This window comes from Triturus cristatus, chromosome 3_1, assembly GCF_964204655.1.
Source record: "Triturus cristatus chromosome 3_1, aTriCri1.1, whole genome shotgun sequence".
NCBI lineage: Eukaryota > Metazoa > Chordata > Amphibia > Caudata > Salamandridae > Triturus > Triturus cristatus.
In genome coordinates this window covers 128,310,680-128,320,053 of record NC_140583.1, presented here as the reverse complement: position 1 = coordinate 128,320,053, position 9,374 = coordinate 128,310,680, and positions in this window count along the sequence as shown.

Below are 9,374 nucleotides of genomic sequence, written 5' to 3'. Positions count from 1 at the left end.
GACATTAACCTCAATACCTCCCATGAAATCACGACCACAGAGACCGAAGACAGCACATGCAGGCTCCCCTCGAATGCCTGGAAATCCTTCAACTACATCCCTGAAGCCAAGATTCTCAAACTGATCTACACCTTCAAACCCTCATCTCACGTACTAGATCCTATTCCCTCCCAATTGACCAAAAAGCTGGGACTATCCCTAGCCCTGTTTTGGTGCAAGATCATAAACAGCTCCTTGAGAACCGGACTGCCTCAAAGTCAGCCAAGTCACGCCACTATTGAAAAAACCAGGCCTTGACACCAACGATCTGAACAACTTCAGACCCGTTTCAAATCTCCCTCTCCTTTCCAAAACACTCAAAAAGTGCGTTCTCCTACAACTGACCCAACACCTGGACAACATCAACTTTCTAGACCCACACCAATCAGGCTTCAGAAAAGGCTGTAGCACAGAGACCGCGGGCCCGATTCACAGAACTAACTTAAGACAAAATGCTAAACTTACTACTTTGGTATTCACAGAAGGTATTTAGTAGTGGTAAAGTTAGGACTTTGTCTTAAGTCTGTCTTAAGTCTGTCCTAAGTTTGTCTTAAGTTTGTCTTAAGTCTGTCTTAAGTCTGTCCTAAGTTTGTCTTAAGTCTGTCTTAAGTCTGTCTTAAGTCTGTCCTACTACTTTTGGTATTCACAGAAGGCATTTAGTAGTAGTAAAGTTAGGATTTTGTCTTAAGTTTGACTTAAGACAGACTTAAGACAAACTTAAGACAAACTTAGGACAGACTTAAGACAGATTTAAGACAGACTTAAGACAAACTTAGGACAGACGTAAGACAAACTTAAGACAGACTTAAGAAAAAATCCTAACTTTACTACTACTAAATGCCTTCTGTGAATACCAAAAGTAGAAAGTTTAGGATTTTGTCTTAAGTTAGTTCTGTGAATCGGGCCCCGCGATCCTTAATGTCATAGACGATATCCACAAATCTCTAGATACTGACAAATGTTGCCTACTTATTCTCTTGGACCTTTCGGCAGCCTTTGACACAGTTGACCACAACCTACTCATTAAGGCTCTTCAAGAAAGGGTAGGTGCAGATGAGGTGGTCATACAATGGTTCGCCTCCTTCCTACACAACTGCTCCCAAAGTATAAAAATCAAAACCTTTACGTCTTACCTTCACCCCGTCAGCAGAGGTGTTCCCCAAGGCTCAGTGCTCTCTCCTCAACTGTTCAACATATACATGGAACCCCTCACTACCCTACTAAAAAAATCCAACATCCCCTTCCACCTTTACGCAGATGACACCCAGATCTACCTGGAAACCTCCTCCATTGATGACATTCAGAGACTCAACGACACGCAAAGAGAAGTTCAACACCAGCTATCAGCAAACCACCTAAAACTCAAGCAAGAAAAAACAGAAATCCTCCTTATTTCTAACAAAGAAGAAAACTCCCAATTCGTAGAATGGCTAAAAGCAATTGACAACCTCAATGGCAATCTCACTCTGGCTAACTCAGTTAAATCATTAGGAATCACTCTAGACCGAAACTCGACATGGCCAAATACATTAAGAACTCTGCTAAGAGTCCCTTCCTCAATCTGAAGCTTCTTAACAAAATAAAATCATACATCCCGCCCAAAGTCCTCAAACTAGCACTCAATCTTTGGTGCTATCCAGAGTCGACTATGGGAATGCAGCCCTTACTGGTACAACAAAATGTCACCTAGCTCCCCTAAAAACAACCCTCAATGAAGCAGCCTGAATGGTCACCAGAGTCAAGAAATATGATCACATCCCACCCGCACTCAGAGAACTAAAATGACTCCCCATCGAAATGTGTGCCAGCTTCAGAACTGCTTGCCTCACACACAAAGCCCTGCACACCGTGAAACCCGACTACCTAGCCTCAAAACTCAAGAGAGCCGGTCAGACAAGGAACCTCAGGAGCTCTAACACCCTCCTACTCATCCCCATGAAAACACACAAACAAAAAACCGCTGCACTGTCCTTCGCTGGAAACGCGCTCAAAATCTGGAACTCCATCCCAATCGATATCTAGACTACCTCTTCCTTTGTCAAATTCAAGAAACTCCTAAAAGACCTCTTCCTCAATCGTGCCTTCCGGAACCGGTAACAGCCGTCGAAGCGCACAAGCCTGCTCTCTGCAGCATCTTGACACTATGTTACTTAAACCTACCTCTTCCCCGCTCCCTTACTCCCCTACTCCTTGTTCCCTCCTCTCTGAAAGAGATTCAACCCAAGACTTCGTGCACTCAGGAAAGTTTCTCAGGAGTTCCCTACCTCAATGTTGCACAGCACACTGGGACCTCCGAAACAATAATATATACAATGACCTATTGTGTTACCCTGCATTAAAAATGCTGTAAAGCGCTCCAATACCCTCGGGTCTGGCCAGCGCTATATAAAACTTCTTAATAATAATAAATGAAAGTAGACTGAGAGAATTCATGGACAGTGACCAAGAACTTCATGGAGGAATTGGCGCTTTCGTGGATATGAGCAATATGGCTATGCTGATCTAGTTGTAAATGTTGTGGGACACTTTATAGAAGTGTATGTCTTGAGCTGAGTGAGAGCGCCTCCAGATATTCTGTAGCTGTTTACAGTGTGTCTATAGTCTTTAAGTTTTCTGTGTGTCAGGTAGACGAAGGGGCCTACCATCTCAGACAGCAGGTTTTCAGTGGGGTTATGCCATCCAGGGAGCTGGTGATCTAGTCATTAAAATGTGATTCATTTAGAGTGGTGCCTCGTGTAATATCATGTGGGGAGTTAGTAACAGTTGTGTCTGTGTTCTTACTGAGCAGCTACTGGGATATGGTGTTCTCAAGAATGGGAGGATCAATGATGGTTGGGGTGGGCTGAGAGGTCAAAATATCAAACATTATAAGATGTTGATCATACCGATTATATGACAAAATATTGTGAACAACAATATCGTGACACAATAATGCAATGTCCAAATATTGTCTATAAAAAAATTAATATACGTACTTTGCATGTGGACTACCAAAATATTGTTTCAGAAATATTGGAAGTGTCCGAACGTATTGGTTCCCACTACAGTTAAAAATCAATGATATAACAGTCCCGCCGAAGTGGGCCAAGTACAGACTAAGACCACTTATCGAAAAGCTCTTGTAATTTTTTTACTGTGAAACAAAACTTGACCAGAAGTGTCTACCACATATGTGCTAAGGATGTACTCTACCAAACTCAGGAGCTATCGCCTCTTAAATAAAAACAAGAGCATCCAAAGGGGCTGTCCAGATTCATCACCACCGCTGAAAACTTTGTGCAGGGTGACTACTCTCGTTGAGGCTCAGTGCTGAAGAACTAGGGGACAAAGAGGCAGCTGAAGTGATTTAGAAACAATGTGAAAACAAAACACTCAAGAAGCTGTAAGGAAGAGAAATGTCACTTGTAGTGCATGATTAGTATAAGTACCCTAACATCTCCCCATCTAAATTCAAAACATGCGATATTAAAATATGGAAATCAAGAATGTAACATGATTCCAGTCAGACAGAGTGCCTTCACTCCACCCCACCTCTGCTGTTAGATTAGATTGTGTCCAGGACTACAAAGCATAGGAGTTGTGTACCACTACAGTGTGTTTCAGCAAAATGTCTAGCTACAGGGTACTGAGGATTGCTGTGTCTACTGGGTCGTAGATGTTGTAGTATGTGTCTTCTGGCTTTATGTATTGTGCTTCCCACATACAGAAGATTGAAGGGACAAATTCACAATAAATGCAGAAATCTGTATTAAAATTGGTCAATTTCCTTATCACAAATTGTCTTAAAGTGTTGGGAATAAACAGGCTGGAGACATTGTAGTTATTATTGCTAGCTTCGCAATTATTACAGGTAAAAAAAGCATCCCTGTCCCTGATGAGGTATCTTACTTGTGATGGCAATTATGCTTAAGCTGTCCTTGACGGACCGGCAACGTCTGAAAGGGATCTGATTTTGGTCACCCACATACTTGACAAGTGTATCATCAGTGTCAAACACGTGACAGTCTTTCATTAGAATCTGTCTTACTTTATATGCCTGATTAGAAAAGTGGGTTATGAACATGACAGGACTTACTCCACTGTTTGTTGATTTATCTTTGGGGTGCAGCAAACTTTGGCGTGTTGCTTGGTCAACCCTACACTGTGCCTGCTTGATACTTTTTGCTGAGTAACACCTGAAAAATGCCTCTCCATTAATTTTTTTTCATTTTCAAATACTGCTGTTGTACTGCAATTTCTTTTAGCTTTGAGGAACTTGCCATATGGGATGTTATACAGTACGTTGTTTGGGTGGGCGCTAGTGGCAAAACGAAGGATATTGCCAGCAGTGGGATTCCGGAACAATTTAGTTTCTAATCTACCCTCTGTCACTGAAACTTCCATATCAAGAAATGTAATACATTCCTTACTTGTATGCCCAGTAAAGTGAAGATTGTAATCATTAGTATTAAGGCTTTCAATGAAACATTCAGCAGGTTTTTGATCCCCCTTCCATATCATGAAAACATAATCGATAAATCTCAGCCATAGAACAATCCGTTCATCAAAATCACAATGGTTAATGAGCACCTGTTCCTCCCACCAGCCCTCAAACAGGTTTGCGTTACTGGGAGTGAAACAGGTGCCCATCACTGTACCTTGCAGTTGATTGATTGATTTATCTAAGCCTACAGATGCTAGCTTCTTCTTTAGTCTCCTACTGCTCTGACCGCTCCCCTGGGCTTTATTATTAGGTGGACCTCTTTAAATGGTTTTTAAATCATTCAAACATAACTGCATGGTTGGTAGCCATTTTAGAATGTGTATGCTTTAAGAAAGAACATTCCTAAATGGCCACCACACATGCATGTGCAAACACAGTAGCCATCTTGGAATACTTTATTTTCCCTTCAAAGAAGGCCGCCTCGCATCAGAGTGCAAAATAAGTGGCCATCATGGAATGCTTTTTTTATTTGCTTTAAGAAAAAGCAATCAAGGGTGAGGTGCACTCACTCTGGACATCTGGGAGATAAACAAGTACTTGCAAAACCAATCAGTATAGGGACAAGATTTATTGGCTTTGCAATACTTACCTTCATTGAGATCAAAATGCAGGCTGAGTGGTGAGTGAGTGTGGTAAAAGTCAGAAAGCTTCAGAAGATGTGGCATGAATTATAGATAAATGGGAGCAAATGGCAGGCGAATGACTCACCTTTTATCCTCTCACAGTTACTTTTGCTGTGATGAAACTTCTCTTAATGAAGGAAGGTGTTGCCAACATCCAATGTAGATTGTCAGGTCCTTAGACCAAATCCACATGTACTCTCCATTTGTTCTTTCACTGCTTTTGAATTCACTCAGCATGAGACACGAGAATTCTCCTACTGAAAGTGGGATTTTTTTCCACAATTAAAAAAAAAAATCCAACCCCATGTAAAGTTTGCAAAGTCTACAATGTTACTGTCCAAGGTGGATTTTTAATAGGTGCACTTCTAATTTATTTGTGGAGGATGAACATTGGTATTTTGCACACCAGTAATTGCTCAAAGCCACATTGCGATTATGCTCAATTGAACATGCGGTCCGAAACAACTTTCTGCCTGATGAAAACACTCTGATTCATTTTTTTTCATCTTGAATATCCTCAAAAGATTCAATCAACATTATTCATCCTCTTTAAAAATGGATTATGTTAACAAACTATACAACAGCACTTCACACTCAACCAAAGGTATGCTGCAGAGAATTCAGAAATCAACAGGAAGAATACTTCAAAATGTAAAGCTATAAACTCCCATTTTTCCCTTTCTTAAGGTTCACATAGCTCCCAATTGCGAGAAGTTCCTTGTTGAACTATTCATTCATAGATTGATAAATGGCAAAGTACCAACATTCTTTCGACGAAAAAAATCACCAAATTCTTCAAATCAAGAAAATTGCTTTCCAGGCTGGCACCACATGTAATAATTCCAGCTTAAGGGGTGAAAACCATTGGTGCTGATACATTCACGTTCAAGCCACCTAACTATTGACTTCCCTACCTGCAAATATTAGAGATCAGAAGAATGGTAAGACTTTGTTTTACCCAACATAATCCATGAGAGAACCTATATACTCTCTTTCACCAAGACAAGTGCCAGCACCAATTCTAGCCTGTCTGGCTACAGAAAGATGCCTCTGCAATTCTGTCTAAGATCAGGGGAGAACGAATATCCCCCTACCAAGACCAGGAGAGAACCGTTAGATACCGGAACGATCACTGTAAACCACTATAAATTTTACTTATCAAACCTAAAGGGCAGGCTATCCAGACGTATCCCATCACACAGTACCTCGGCTTAGGATGAGTCTGAAGTAGAAATAAAATGGAAAAATGTTCATTAATAATGTTATCTGTCAAAGGACAAGGTTTTAACACTATAGGTAGCCAAACAGTACACAAAGGATGCTACTACATGTAGCACCTACCTACCTGTGACAACCGTCAATCCTTTTTTACATCCTCAGATCACATCCCATTCTAAAAGGTTTACTCTCACAATATTCCTAAAACCCTGCATGAAAATTTGACCTTGACATAAACTCATTGATTGAATGATCATTTCCCTACCTCTCTTCCTTCTTTTGTATGTCTTACTATTTCTGATTGTAGACTACTCTGTCGCTTGCCTTTCTGCCTTCCTCGCCATCATTCTAATTCTGCAAACTGTATACACCTCATCAGATAGCTCACATACTCCCCTTTTGAAACCATATCCCTGCGATCTAACTATAACCAGACTTCTTTAGTCATTCTTCTCATCTCACCAACCATTTACATGAGCTCGCAATAATGATCATGTCTAATACAGTTCTAACGTTATCCAGCGAATATAAACTGGAGTAAATGCGTAGAATGTTTTCCTTGACAGCACAAGACTAATCCTAATAACCACCAATAAACCACATACCCGATTTACAACAGGATTAACCACTAACCACGAGTTTCTGGAATACCATGCTGCCCCGCCATAAAGCTCTTTAGTGCCTTATCAGGGGTAAGCACTCTATAAATGCAATTACAATAAAAAATAACGATTGCCCGGCTGATAAAGGCTGCTACAATTAAGTATAACATACATTTATAATCCATGAGAGAGTGACTACTTTTATCTTCTTATTACATGCACCTTATATGTGTATTACAAAAATAGCCCCTGCAATAAGAAAATAATGCCTCTATTTGCTTGTATTAACGTATTACGAGCAAGGAGTAATGTGGCAGGACATGCATGTGTTGCGCTGCTAGCAAAAGGACCCCCACACTCCCCCTCTTTCCATTCAACCAAGAAGAATGAAAGACATGCAACCAGTAAGTAACATGTCAAGCATCAGAGAGTTGGAGCTTGGCAGCCCATGGCAGCACCACCCTATTCGCCTGCTCCAGCCTCTTATCCGTGAGCAGCTGAGAGGCCATTCCTGGAAGAAGTTGTCAGCCATTGTTAGCTTTGCACAACAGGAAGTGTGAGCCACGAGAGGCAATGGATAGCAGGCACTGCTAACAATAACAGGCTATGATCAGTGGGACAACCACCTCCTGAGATGCTGTGCACCACCGGGCACCTACCACCTACTAACACTATGGAATAATACTCCTAGCTTAGTAAATTATTTGGGTAAAATCACTGGCTTTGAGATGCATGACCTTATAATAGCAAGAGGTTTAGGTTCATGTCCCTATTTGGTCTTGGAACATGTTGGTGACTTTCAGTACATGTATGATGTAGAGCTGGGGTCATAATATGCATATTGATGATGTTCAGCATATATATTATACATTTATACATCCCTCCAAGATCAATCAGATCAATAGACTGTCCCAAAGACAAACAGTAATAAATGTCATCACAAGTAAGATACCTCAAAAGCAATAGGGAATCTTTTTTTCCTGTAATAATTGCAAAGCTTGCAATAATAGCTATAATGTCTCCAGTCTGTGTATTTCCAACTCCTCAAGACGATTTGTGATAAGGAAATTGACCAATTGCAACACTCATTTCTGTATTTAATGTTGAACTTGTCCCTTCAATCTTCTGTATGTGGGAAGCACAGCACAAAAAGCCAGCATGGGTTGTCTGTGGCCACCTCCCTGTTGTGTCCAATATAGACTAAAGATGGGCTTTGTGCTGCACCTTGCTTATGATTCGATAGCCGTGATCTTGATCAGCTCCCTATTCTTTTGCTTGTCCCGTCTAAGGTGTATTCCGGTCTCTCTGTGTTTTGGCTGCATGAGCTGATCCTTCCACTGCTGAACCTTGCATTGCATGAGAAACCAGTTTCTCATGCCCTCCCTCCCCCTACCTGTTCCCTCCTTTTTTCACACTTGTGTATCTCTTTATCATATATGTATTTGCAGAGGTATTGGAAAACAGAATTTCGTCTCCAGAAGCAGTTCTCGTTTGGTTTAAAATACATTCTTTTTCAGGTATTTTGAAAGTTTTTGGTATTGCTAATTATTTATTATTATTTATTTTTGAGTTTTATAGAGCGTGAACTTGACTCGTTAGGGTATCAGAACGCTTTACAGGAATCCTCAGTAGTATAAAAAAGACTTGGAGGGGGCTGGATACAAAGGGATAAAAGGGACAAAGTACAATTTACACTTACATTTTACGAGAAACGAAGGTCTCAAGGTCCATGGAGGGATGCCCGGAGGTGCCGAGAGGATAGTGTCTGTGTACTCCAGGAGATGCATTTGAGAGGAAATCGAGCAAGGTCTCTGGGAGAAGGTTTTGGCATCCTTTTTGAAGCGAGCCAGAGAAGGGATTCTTCTGATGGCGGGCGGGAGTGAGTTCCATATTCTTGGTGCCGCCCCAGAGAAAGCCCGATTGTAAGTTTTCTTTTTCCTAAAACGTGCAGGTTGGAGCAAGAGGTTTCTGGTGGACCGCGAGTTTCTGGTTCCTCCGGATATCACGAGTTTCTGGGCAAGATATGCAGTGGAGTTTGAGTATAATGCCTTGTGCGTGATACATGCCATTTTGAGTTGGATTCTGGCCTGTAGAGTAAGCCAGTTCAGAGCTTTCAGATGTGGTGAAATGTGGGTGAACTTCCTTGAGCCTGTTAGTAGCCTGGTGGCCATGTTGAGGCAGGCTTTTAAAGGTGCCAGGGAGATCTAGGGTAAACCAGAGAGAGTGGAGCATCGGAGATTCTCGAAAGCTGCTGCCTTACTTTGCTTTACGGAAGACCCCAGCTCTGCTCACGGCATATGATACGTCATGGAAATTCATGGGTGGGTTTTGCAGGGCGCAGTAGGAATGTAGGGAGCCTGCATACCTCCAGATGCTGCCTATTGGATTAAAAATAAGCTCCCCCATGGC